The following is a 12,427-nucleotide window of genomic DNA, read 5'->3' as shown; positions in this document are numbered from 1 at the left end:
GAGGCACAGGGATTTCCCGTATACCCTCTGCCCTGCTCCCCAGCCCCCGACACGCATAGCTCCCCCATTATCAACATCACCTACCAGGATGGTATTTTTTTTTTAACCAATGATGAACCTACATTGATCCGTCATAATCATCCAAAGTCCACAGTTTACCTTACGATTCACTCTTGATGTACATTCTGTGGGTTTGGACAAATGTATAATGACATTGAACCATCACTATAATATCATACAGAGTATTTTTATTGCCCTAAAAATCTTCTGTGCTCTGCCTATGCATCTCTCCCCAACCCCACATTCATGCATTTTTGTAATCGCTAGCATCTAGCAAGTGCTTAATACTGTTTGGATGTTTCATTAGCAATCAGTTGGTAAAACAGCATAACCATAAACACTTTAAAGTGCAAGTTATTCAACTTTCTGCTTTTTAGATATTAAACCCATGGGGTGAGTAGAATGCTTGCGCGTTGATTTACAGAAAAGGCAAATTTAGGGTGTCTTTGCGTGTCCTTGAAACCAGGCCTCTCCCCTCACTCTGTGGTTATGTGGCCGCACATGCACCTGTATTATTTCCCAGAGACACTTCTAAAAATGAAACCATAGCAACAAATGTTTGAGCTCTCGCTGTGTGCTTGACCCTGGTGGGCTTCGTGTGCCTAATCTCTCTTGCTAGCCTCCCAGAAGCCCTGTGAGTAGACGCGGTCCTCCTGCTGACAGACATGGAAGCTGAAAGTCCAGTGTAGTCAACTGAAACGCTCAAGGTCACACAGCCGGGACTTGAGCCAGGTTGTGGCAGCCCTGCAAGCCATGTGCTGTGTTCCTTAGCGGGGGGAGGGGGTGCGATGTCTCTGTGTAAAGAGAACTTGGCCAGGGAAACACAGGAGTTACGGAGGAGTGGTGCCCCCGAACTGCCTCCCCCGCCCCTTCACACACATGGGCCGTCTTGGGCCTTTGCAGGCTGTGAGCAAACACAGCCTTTGGAGCGTGGTGGTGAGAGAAATGCTGACGTAAACATTACTCGGTGTGGGGCTCCCCCTCTGTGCTTTCCAAACTCCAAGAGGAGACCTTTCCATTCTGCTTGGTACTTGAAACCTGCAGGGGAAAGTGGAGAGTCATTCCCATTTTCCAGCCCTTCCAGGGACCTGAGTGACGTTTTTCTCGCCCATTACAGATTCTCACGCTCCTGCTAACCTGAATGAGCGAAGAGAAATCCTCGGTGGGTCCTGGGGAAGAGCTGATTTGTAAGGGTGCGGAGAAGTGAAGGGCAGGGCTCTTTGTGTCTGTCACCATGCTGGACCCAGATTGTATGTTTTTATTGTCATAAGTTCCAGTTGACTCTTAAAATTTCGTTAAGTATCTTATGAAGATAGGTTTGGAGTGGAGGAAACCCTGGAAGAGTACCCTTCTCGCCTGGTCTCTGGGAGCCTGTGCTGTGCGGGGCTCAGAGGCTCTGACTAACCTAATTAATATTGGAGCTGATGGATGAGCTTCTGTTAATTAACTGCAGCCTGGTCCCAGCATGACCCACATCACCTCTTGTTTTGACCTACATCTCGCACCTCTGTACTTTTTTTTGTTAATTCAAGTGTCTCTAAGGTTCTCCCTGTTCTAGCTTTTTCCAAGTCCACGGTTGTCACAATCCTGTAATGAAGCCAGAGGGCAGAGTGATAATGCAGACCCTGAGGTGCCCGCCGACTGCGCCCCATCCTCACCGGGCACTGTGACCACAGCTGCAGATGGCATCTGTGCACAGCTCAGGGGCTCTGCAGGGGAAGACAGGACACTCTGGGGAAGCTGACAAGAGGCCACAGGCAGGCAGGCTGATTTGATACCTCGAAGTGAAGAATTGGGTCTTGGCCCCTTTGGTCCCTGGCTTCTGGGTGGCAGCCCAACGTTTAGAAGTTACGAGTACTCCGACAGCGGATGTTGGTCTAAACGAAGTGGTGGCTGGTGGCTCTGTTTTGACTGGTGGTTCATTCATAAACCTGACACAGAGGGAGTAAGGTATCTTGAAACTGAATTGCGGGATGGCCTTTTGGGAGCGCAAATCAGTGTAGTTAAGCAGCCTTATGCATATTTCAACAAGGAATTAGTACAACAGATTGATGCCTCTGATGTGGGACTTAGCACTACTTTTTTCCCCGAAGCTGCAGACAAGCGGCGGCAGCCAGCACTCAGCATGGGCCCACCGTCGCACCCTGGCTGCTCGCTGGGAAAGCACGGCCTGACCCCCCATTCCCAGAGTGCCGACTCGCGGACACAGGGGCCGGTGTGGGTCTCTGCATTCTTCCCAGGGCCGAAGCAAAGGGTGCCTCAGGCTGGTGTGGCCTGCAGGCGCCAAGACCTGGGAAGCCAGCACCAAAAAGAGGCTTCCTCTTCCTGCAAAGTGGAAAGAGCCCAGAGGTGTTTGTCCTTTTTACAGAGGTTCTCCAGGACACGTGGAAAGACCGAGACTTTCATAAGCAAGGCAGTCTGTCATTATTCTGGATTACACTGCTAACAGAACACGTAGAGGTTATTCCTTCTGAATTTCTGGCTTTGAAAATGTGTCTGTGTTGGTTTAGAGGAGGCAGGTTCCCTGAGGGACAGCCATATTTAATCTTTCACCTTTGGCCTGAGGGGGAAAACATCGGGCTTTGAGACCAGGCCTGGCTTTTGTCCCCGAGTGTAGATGATGAGAATAGCATTTTCAGCAAGAGTCATTTGAAAGTGGACGGCCAGATCCGCCCACGCCTGCAGGCCCCCTTATTTAATTCTAGTCCAGCCACAAGGTGGTATGGTTCCTACCAATTACAGAAAGCTTTGGCTCTGACAGCGGTTCTCAAAATGTGGTCAGACCACCAGCATCACCTGGGAACTCACTGGAAATGCAGATTCTCTGAATCAGACCTATGCTAGGGGGGTGGGGCCTGCCTTCTATGTGTTAGCAAGCCTTCCAGGGGATTTCTGACTCACAGTTGAGTTTGAGAATGTTGGTGCTCTGACCTCCGTGACGTGCGTGAAGTTTGAGACTTACGTCTCCTTTAACCGGATGGCAAGGCCCTGAGCCCCCGCTGCGTGAGGAGGGAACTGAGCTTTCCTAAAAGACAGAAGTGTGTAGAAGAGGCACGAGTCCTGGTCTTGGCCGATGGAATCCCGGATTGCAGGAGTGGGAGAGGAGGAGACATGTGGTCATGATGAAGAGTGATCAAAAACCCAGCAATGTTTTTTTGTTCTGTTTTTTTTTTTTTTTTACCAGCTTATGATTTAACGAATGGTATGATAAAAGATAACAGATGAACAGTCAGATGAAGAGACACATAGGGCAAGGTCTGGAAGGATCCTGAGCGCAGGAGTCTCCGTCCCCACGGAGTTGGGGTGTGCCAACCTGGAATTTTTTTAAATTTTGGGATTTTTATGGAGGCTTCATCAAGTAGGGATGATGGATCATTAACTCCGTCTCCAACCCCCTCCCCTTCCTGAAGGGTGGGAGGTGAGATTGAAGATCCCAAGCTTCTAACCACGGCTTGGTCTTTCTGGTGACCACTCAGAGTCACCTCATTGGAACAAAAGATACTCCTGTCACCCAGGAAATTTCAGGGGATTTAGGGGCTCTGTGTCAGGGAGCAGACAATGAACTCAGGCAATGAAACAAGGATTTCCTTTCCCAGGTTCAGCTACTGATTCTTCTTGGGATGACAGCCCCTGCCTCCTCCCGGGGCAGCCTTCCTGGGATCAGCTTCCAGCCTCTGGGCCCCTGTGGTTGCCTCTCCTTCTCCTACTCGCTTTTCCTCAGCCTCCTCTTCAGTCCGTCTGCCCTTTCTAAGATTCTTCTTTTCGCTCCTGTCTCCTCCTCGAGCCCCATCTCCCAAATTAAGTGTAACACATAGAGGCTGGCAGACGGAATGAAGGAATGCCCAGTATCAGGGGAGCGTGGGGCAAGCCAGAGGGCACGGGGCATCGGCTCCAGCCCACGGCTACTGCATAGGAATGAAGATCCTGTTGCCAGATTTTTCCACTTATCTGGAGGTCCTTGTCCTTCTGCTTTGTATGAAACTCCCCGTTTTATTTTATTTTATTTATTTTTGGCTACATCGGGTCTTAGTTGTGGCACGTGGGATCTTTTGTTGTGGCGTGCAGGCTCCTCTCTAGTTGTGGTGCGATGGCTTCTCTCTAGTTGCAGCGCACGGGCTTAGTTTTCCTGTGGCATGTGGGATCTTAGTTCCCTGACCAGGGATCGAACCCGCATCTCCTGCATTGGAAGGTGGATTTTTTTTTTTTAAACATCTTTATTGGAGTATAATTGCTTTACAATGGTGTGTTAGTTTCTGCTTTATAACAAAGTGAATCAGCTATACGTATACATATATCCTCGTATCTCCTCCCTCTTGCATCTCCCTCCCACCCTCCCTATACCACCCCTCTAGGTGGTCACAAAGCACCAAACGGATCTCCCTGTGCTATGTGGCTGCTTCCCACTAGCTATCTATTTTAAATTTGGTAGTGTATATATGTCCTTGACGCTCTTTCACTTCGGTCCCAGCTTACCCTTCCCCCTCCCCGTGTCCTCAAGTCCATTCTCTACATCTGCGTCTCTATTCCTGTCCTGCCCCTAGGTTCTTCATAACCATTTTTCTTTTTTTAGATTCCATATATATGTGTTAGCATATGGTATTTGTTTTTCTCTTTGTGACTTACTTCACTCTGTATGACAGATTCTGGGTTCATCCCCCTGACTACAAATAACTCAGTTTCGCTTCTTTTCGTGGCTGAGTAATATTCCATTATATATATATGTGCCACATCTTCTTTATCCATTCATCTGTTGATGGACACCTAGGTTGCTTCCATGTCCTGGCTATTGTAAATAGAGCTGCAGTGAACATTGTGGTACATGACTCTTTTTGAATTATGGTTTTCTCAAGGTATATGCCCAGTAGTGGGATTGCTGGGTCATATAGTAGTTCTATTTGTAGTTTTTTAAGGAACCTCCATACTGTTCTCCATAGTGGCTGTATCAATTTACATTCCCACCAACAGTGCAAGAGGGTTCCCTTTTCTCCACACCCTCTCCAGCATTTATTGTTTGTAGATTTTTTGATGATGGCCATTCTGACTGGTGTGAGGTGATACCTCATTGTAGGTTTGATTTGCATTTCTCTAATAATTAGTGATGTTGAGCATTCTTTCATGTGTTTGTTGGCAATCTGTGTATCTTCTTTGGAGAAATGTCTATTTAGGTCTTCTGCCCATTTTTGGATTGGGTTGTTTGCTTTTTTGATATTGAGCTGCATGAGCTGCTTATATATTTTGGAGATTAATCCTTTGTCTGTTGCTTCGTTTGCAAATATTTCCCCCCATTCTGAGGGTTGTCTTTTGGTCTTGTTTATGGTTTCCTTTGCTGTGCAAAAGCTTTTAAGTTTCATTAGGTCCCATTTGTTTTTTTTTGTTTTCATTTCCACTTCTCTAGGAGATGGGTCAAAAAAGGTCTTGCTGTGATTTATGTCATAGAGTGTTCTGCCTGTATTTTCCTCTAAGAGTTTTGTAGTGTCTTGGCCTTACATTTAGGTCTTTAATCCATTTTGAGTTTTTTTGTGTGTATGGTGTTAGGGAGTGTTCTGATTTCATTCTTTTACCTGTAGCTGTCCAGTTTTCCCAGCATCACTTATTGAAGAGGCTGTCTTTTCTCCATTGTACATTCTTGCCTCATTTATCAAAAATGAGGTGACCATATGTATGTGGGTTTATCTCTGGGCTTTCTATCCTGTTCCACTGATCTGTATTTCTGTTTTTGTGCCAGTGCCATACTGTCTTGATGACTGTAGCTTTGTAGTATAGTCTGAAGTCCAGGAACCTGAATCCTCCAGCTCCGTTTTTCTTTCTCAAGATTACTTTGGCTATTCGGGGTCTTTTGTGTTTCCATACAAATTGTGAAATTCTTTTGTTCTAGTTCTGTGAAAAATGCCATTGGTAGTTTGATAGGGATTGCATTGAATCTGTAGATTGCTTTGGGTATTATAGTCATTTTCACAGTGTTGATCCTTCCACTCCAAGAACATGGTATATCTCTCCATCTGAGAAACCCAGCAATCTTTATCTAAACCCTGGTTAAAAAGAAACACCTAGGCGAAGGGGAAACGGACCTCTCTGTACTAATCTTGCAACTTCCTGTGAATCTATATTTCCAAATAAAAAGCAAACTAATAACAACAACAGAAACAACACTGACGAGCTTCTGGATTTTCAAAGTGCTGACCTATCTGGTTCATCTTTGAGTTGGAGGAGAAAAATAATGAGCCATTCCCCGAGCATCAGTAATACCCATCTGTAGTATAACTCAAGTTTTCTTTGAAATCCTTCATGGAAACAGGAAGACATGTCTGGTAAGTGGATGAGGCCTGTGTGTCTCGCTCTACCTACCTAGGCATGTTCTTCTCCTTTTTGAGTACTTCTACAAAATGCTTTCAAGAGACATGCAGGAGCAGTGTAGCCTGCACTTAACTGAAACCAGGACTGTGTTTTGAATAGAAGGTTCTTACCCTCATGGGGCTGGACTCTGGGTGTGTAAGGGTGTAGAGACCCCATTGGGTGCGCCTTCGCCGTGCACAGACTCCCCGATTCCTCTTTGAATCATCTTTAAGTGTTTGGTGAGAGGCAGAGCCGTGCATGTTTAGCGACCAACTTGGCAGCCGAGCAGACCCTTTAAACGAACTGTTTCTTTCCGTAGGGAGGGAGAGGATTTAGCCAGCTCTCTGGCCACTTCTGAAGTGCAGTAGCTCTGCAGGAGATGCGAGTACGAAATCTTAGCCTCTCCTCTGGGGAGGGAATTGCAAGCAGATGCCAAGAGCAGCTCCACATTCAGTGACAGTATCACAGAGGATCACGAGTCCAGAGCACAGATTGACCCTCTGGAAACTGTGCATTTCTGCTTTCTAGAGGGGAGTGTCGGGCCTCTGAGAAGCTGAGGGGAAGGGGCTATGGAGAGGGCTCACTGCCCCTTTCATCTCATTTTCATTATGAGCTGAATGACCACTTTCCAATATGGTGAAGCTTCTGTGACTATCGTGCTGGGGTCATTATCCCAACTCAAGCACTGAGTATGGAGCTGTGTGAACGTTTTTTTTTTTTTCTCCTTAGTCAATGGAGATAAAAGATTGCTGTAAATTTCTGGGGCAGGTGGCAAGCTGGTTTACGGAACACAAGGCGATGAGAACCTCTGGCTTACGGAAAGTAGCATGAATTAATAATCATTTAATTGGCTCCTCCATTATGTTGCTGGTTTGGGAGATGGAAGTTTAGATGGAGGGGCTGTCAGTGGTACTTTAGCTCAGAGTCTGATGGTTGAGAAGTGGGGCCGGAGGCTGCCTTTGGCCGCTCCACAAGGATGACATGTCAGGCAGCATCCCAGGCCTTCAGTGAGCTCACCTTGGGGTCCCCAGAAGGAAGGGGGGTCAGCATCTTGGTGAACACCACTTCCGAGGGCCACTATGCCATGAAGAGAAGAAACGCAGAAGAAACTTCCCAGTAACGTGGACAGCTCAGCGCATGCCCAGGATCTCCCCAAGGGAGGTTTCTGGCCAAAGGCGGGCCTGTGGCAGAGAATGTCCACCATGCCAACAGCACCAATGGTGTGTTGAGTGATGAGAAAGTCAGTTTTGCTCATGGAACTGAAACTTCCAGTACTTTCGATTGTCATGGAGGGAAGTTGATGTCTTGGCAAATGATTAGGGAAAGCCAGAAACTGTGTACCTTAAGGTTCCATTTCTACTTCACTTCCAAGTTTTCTTCAGGTTTCTTTCTCAGGAGGCAGCAACTCCCTGCCTTCCCTCGCTTCAGAGTTGTATGACCACATCACTAGGTGAGAAATGAGGCACGTGTTGGCATTAAGTCTGCTGGCAGTACATGGTATTGCAAGGACAGCTCTCAAGTTTTCTGTCACCAAAATTTCAGTGACTCAGATTTTAGTTTATTAGTGAGGATTGGGATTGGGTGAGAATTTGTTCTAGGAAAAGTGGTTTTATCAGGTGAAGTTAAAGAGACTGTGTTTGTACCATACTTGACCACTTGATAAGCCCCCTAAATTATACTGTTCTTACCTATTCTTCTTTTTTTTAATTTACTTTTTATTTATTTATTTTTGGCTGCGTTGGGTCTTTGTTGCAGCACACGGGCTTTCTCTAATTGCGGTGAGCGGGGGCTACTTTTTGTTGTGGCGCGTGAGCTTCTCATGGCAGTGGCTTCTCTTGTTGCAGAGCACGGGCTGTAGGCACACGGGCTTCAGTAGTTGCGGCACGTGGGCTCAGTAGGTGTGGCTCGCAGGCTGTAGAGTGCAGGCTCAGTAGTTGTGGCACACGGGCTTAGCTGCTCTGTGGCATGTGGGATCTTCCTGGACCAGGGATTGAACCTGTGTCCCCTGCACTGGCAGGCGGATTCTTAACCACTGCGCCACCAGGGAAGTCCCCTTAACCTGTTCTTTACAGTTAGTCACCTCTTACCTGAAACCTTACTAGGCTTGTTTTAATTATTCTATATGCTTAGAACATAGTAAAACCTCTTCTTGAAAATTGTAAACAAAACTTGCATGAATTCAGATTGGCTCTCTTCTCTTCCCTACTCCCTCTAATTAATATGACAAGAGGGGAAAATTTTTAAGTAATTATTTTTAGAGGTTAAATACCCCCAAGCAAATATGTTAAAAACAAAGGATATCTGGAAGTTGACGTCACAGAAATGATTTTTGTTTTTCCTGAGGAAGCCATGCACTGACTACTGTGTCTTTCCCTTGGAAATGAAATTTCTTTTGCTTGGAATGTAGAGGAACAATGAAATGGAGAGTCATGAATCAGGTCTGCCTCTCAGTACTTGGCTTCGTCAGATATAGTGACCAACCCATCACAGTTTAAGGTGGAATGGTGGCTTTTGGCCCAGAAAGTTGACTTCGAATTTTCTGTACTCCATAGCCACGCCATGCCGGTCCTTTTCCTGCCTCACCAGCGAGTTCAGCGGGGCAACCTGAACTTCTAACAAGTTGAGCAAGTGTTTGTCCACTCCTTAGAAAGTTTGCGTGGCGAGGAGTCCGCAGCTAACATCCTGTCGGGCTGCGCTTGGGGTTTGACCCTGCATTTCCCCGATATTGCCCCAGTATCCCTCTTGCCTCGCTTTACAGAGTATGTAATCGATGGCACTCGCATGATTCCTTGCCACGTTTTTAAACCCTTTGAAGTGCCAGGAGCCCAGCATGTTGCCTGTGGAAGATTCATTGAGATTTAACACATATTTTCACATGGCATAGCTGCCAAAATGAGGAAAAATTGCTTTAACCAGCAAAGTAAAAATACCACCTGATGTTTTGCACAGTATGGATCCAAATATCAACCTTTTCATGGACAGTGGAATTTAAATGCTAAACTCTTTAATTATAGTATTAAAAATAATATAACTACATGACAAACGTAGAAAATGGGGAGATGGTCCGTGATGCTATCACCTAAATACAGCAGTCATTTTCTTCCAGTCTTTTTTTCTAATACCTATTTTTTATAAAGCTGTATCATGTTATAATGCATATGTTATCTTATTTTTTTCTGATTAACCTTCTCAAGGATTTTTCCATATTGCTTCATAGCTATCATATGTAATGTCATCTGATACTCAATAGAGTGGCGGTACCATTGTTTACTTAACCGTGCCCTGTTGTAAAATATCTAGATTGTTTCCAGTTCATTTTGTCATTATTGTAAAAGCCACTACAGGTAGTTACCCTTGAAGTTGTTACCAGTATAATCCAGTGGTTCCAGGCACTGTTTAAACTATGGCTTGTCTCTGGAGCGCATCTATTTGTGTTTCACTACTGTGACGTCGTAATGGCCTTAAACTGATCAGTAATTAATTTTAAAAAGTAATAATGTTTTCTAGACTGTGACATCGCTCTTGGAATTTAAGTCAGAGTTTCGAAAAGTCTTCAAAAAAGAAAACCACAGTACTTTCCCTCTTGGTATTCGTACAACCTCATTTACTTATGCCTACAATGTATGCTAGTGACAGAACTAAAGTAGGAATTGATTTTGGGAGTCTGGCCCTTTTGAAGTTCAGAGAGAAGAAGCTTGAGAAAACCTTAGACTGTCATTGTCAGTAGTAAACCCTCTTCCAGCCTGCTGATGGAGAACTTGCGCAACTGTTTACCCATCTACAGAAATTTTATAAAATCTCTGGTACCATGTTTTCATAGGGATTGACGTTTTAATGTCTGGGGTCAAGCTAGGAGGGGCCTGTCAGCCTCGTTAACCTAACTCTTTGGAGCAGTCCTCACATCACCCAGGGAAGCACAATGGGATTGTAACTGGGTGTTAACAGACTCCGATATAGGAAAGGCACGGCCTTATCTTTAGAGAAGAAGCCTAGCGAGCTGCAGGTGGCTAATGTCCACTTCTAGACAGATCTGATCTAATAAAAATGCGGATTGCCCCAGATAGAAGGGAGATGAGCCCCGGAAGTTTTTACACCAGTGGATGCAGTATTTCATATCATAGCAGAGCTGTTGTGTTACTCCAGAGAAAGAGGAATGAGTGAGCAAGTGCCGATTTTATTTTTTAAAACGCTTTAGAACAGCTCCTTAGCTTGAGCTCACAAAGGAAGCTTTAGAATTACAGAGCAATTTGAGAGTATGAAAAATAAAAAAAAAGGTAAAAGAAGTCCCCCCTCTCCATGCAGGGGGAAAGAATAGTGGCTTCTGAAACGAGAATTCTCACCTCTGCAACCTCGTCACCATTCATCATGCGTTCAGCCTTGAAGGACGAGGGTGGACTCCGGTCCTGTGAGGACGCTAATGCTGCACTGGGTTACACCGGGTTTGCTTTCCAGGGAGTGGATGAGTCGGGCGGTCTCAGCCTCCGCGCTCGTTCATCCACACTGCTGAGCAACTGCACGGTTGAAAATCATTCTGAAGAGGGGGGGTAGGAGGCAGGTTGAGGGCATTGACAAGGCAGTGTCACGGTCCTGTAAAAGCAAGTGTTGTTTCAGGTCAGGCAGACTAACAAAAAGACGGGGATGGGTGTTTAGAATAGGATCTGCATCTTGGCTTGCCCCTAGGGGAAGGGGGAGCAGAGAGCAGCTCTTTCCTAACTGTAAGCCCTGAACCTAACCTAATCCTACAGATTGGAGGTGGAAATGGGGAAGGTGGAGGATGGCTCTAACAAATAAGCATCTGAAGTATCATCTAACGTCTCCACCCACCCCATCTTTAGAATGCCTTTGAAAAGCTATAGAAGAGCTAACATATAGAAGACAACAAGTAAGCAAAAATGAAAAACGATGGAGAATAAGAAACCTTCTGGGGGCAGGAAGATCTTACATCCCCAAAACATTAATTAAAAGACTCCTATTGTGGGAGTGTTCAGGCAGGGGGCCCATCACACTCCGAGGTCTAAAACCTGCGACGCAAGGTTTCGCGGGATCAGGTCTGCCGGGGGCTGGGAGATGGGAAGTGGGCCGTGGGAACCAGACTAGAATGTCACATACAGCACCCAGTTAATCGGCAGCCAGTCCATCACATTAAATATCCAGCCGTCATGTATTACCTTTCAAGTGAAAATGAATAACTCCCATTAAGAAGAAAATGGGTTTGAAGTCGATTCGAGACAGATTAAAGTACTGTTATGAATGTGTGCTGGGAGGAGGAGGGGTCCGTGTGTAATATGCTTGTCCTTGCACTTTTTAAATAATAGATGTTCTACAAACTTATGTAGACCAGGTTACCAAGATACTGGGGTTAAAGATCAGAAGATGTGCATTCTGGGAAGAGCATCCACTTACTGGAATATTTCCTGCATTTTGCATTTTTATTTTCCAAAATTATTGTGTGGCCTTACGATTTTAATGAATAAAATTGATTTTTTACAACTGTTTATTAAAGCACACACCTGTAATGACAGCATCTTGGGTATCCATGTCAGAACAGATTTCAAGGCTGGAAACGCACGCTAGGGAACTAGGCTGGATGAGACAGAAAGCAGTTTGACCAAAGAGTAAACATGAGGCTTTCTAAACCAGTGACCTCAGTGCTGAGTCAAATGATTTTTCAGTGAGGTAGGGAGGGCAGTGGGTATGTACTGTCTCACTACCATTTTCAGGATTTTTCTTCTCAACCACTTGTAGCAAAATGCTGAAAAATGGAGTTCCCATCCAAAACAAGTGAGAGAGCCAGCCTTAAGATACTGACCAGGTTTTGGAATGACCACATCTGACCATTTGGAGATTTGTGTTTATACTGGAGGAGCCCTGCTTATTCATCCTTGTTAAAACCCTTTCAGCCCAGCTGTTTTCTCATCACAATCTTCCAGATCCCTTTCCATGCTTCAGAGAACTCCTTCCGCCAACACTTCCACGCTCACTGCTTGCTGCTTCACTCTCATGTGACTCTCCTTCCTCGTTGGTGTTTTGTTGT

General features: G+C 45.6%; 1 protein-coding gene across 2 annotated transcripts in view; it reads left to right on the top strand.

The window, feature by feature from the left end:
* Nucleotides 1-12,427, top strand: part of ZFHX3 (zinc finger homeobox 3) — a 252,143-nt gene that overhangs the window by 216,215 nt on the left and 23,501 nt on the right. The gene's annotated exons all lie outside the window — the stretch shown is intronic.

The sequence above is a fragment of the Orcinus orca genome, chromosome 20 (assembly GCF_937001465.1).
Source record: "Orcinus orca chromosome 20, mOrcOrc1.1, whole genome shotgun sequence".
Classification (NCBI taxonomy): Eukaryota; Metazoa; Chordata; class Mammalia; order Artiodactyla; family Delphinidae; genus Orcinus; species Orcinus orca.
Note: the sequence above shows the minus strand (reverse complement) of the source record. Positions and strands in the feature narration are given on the sequence as shown.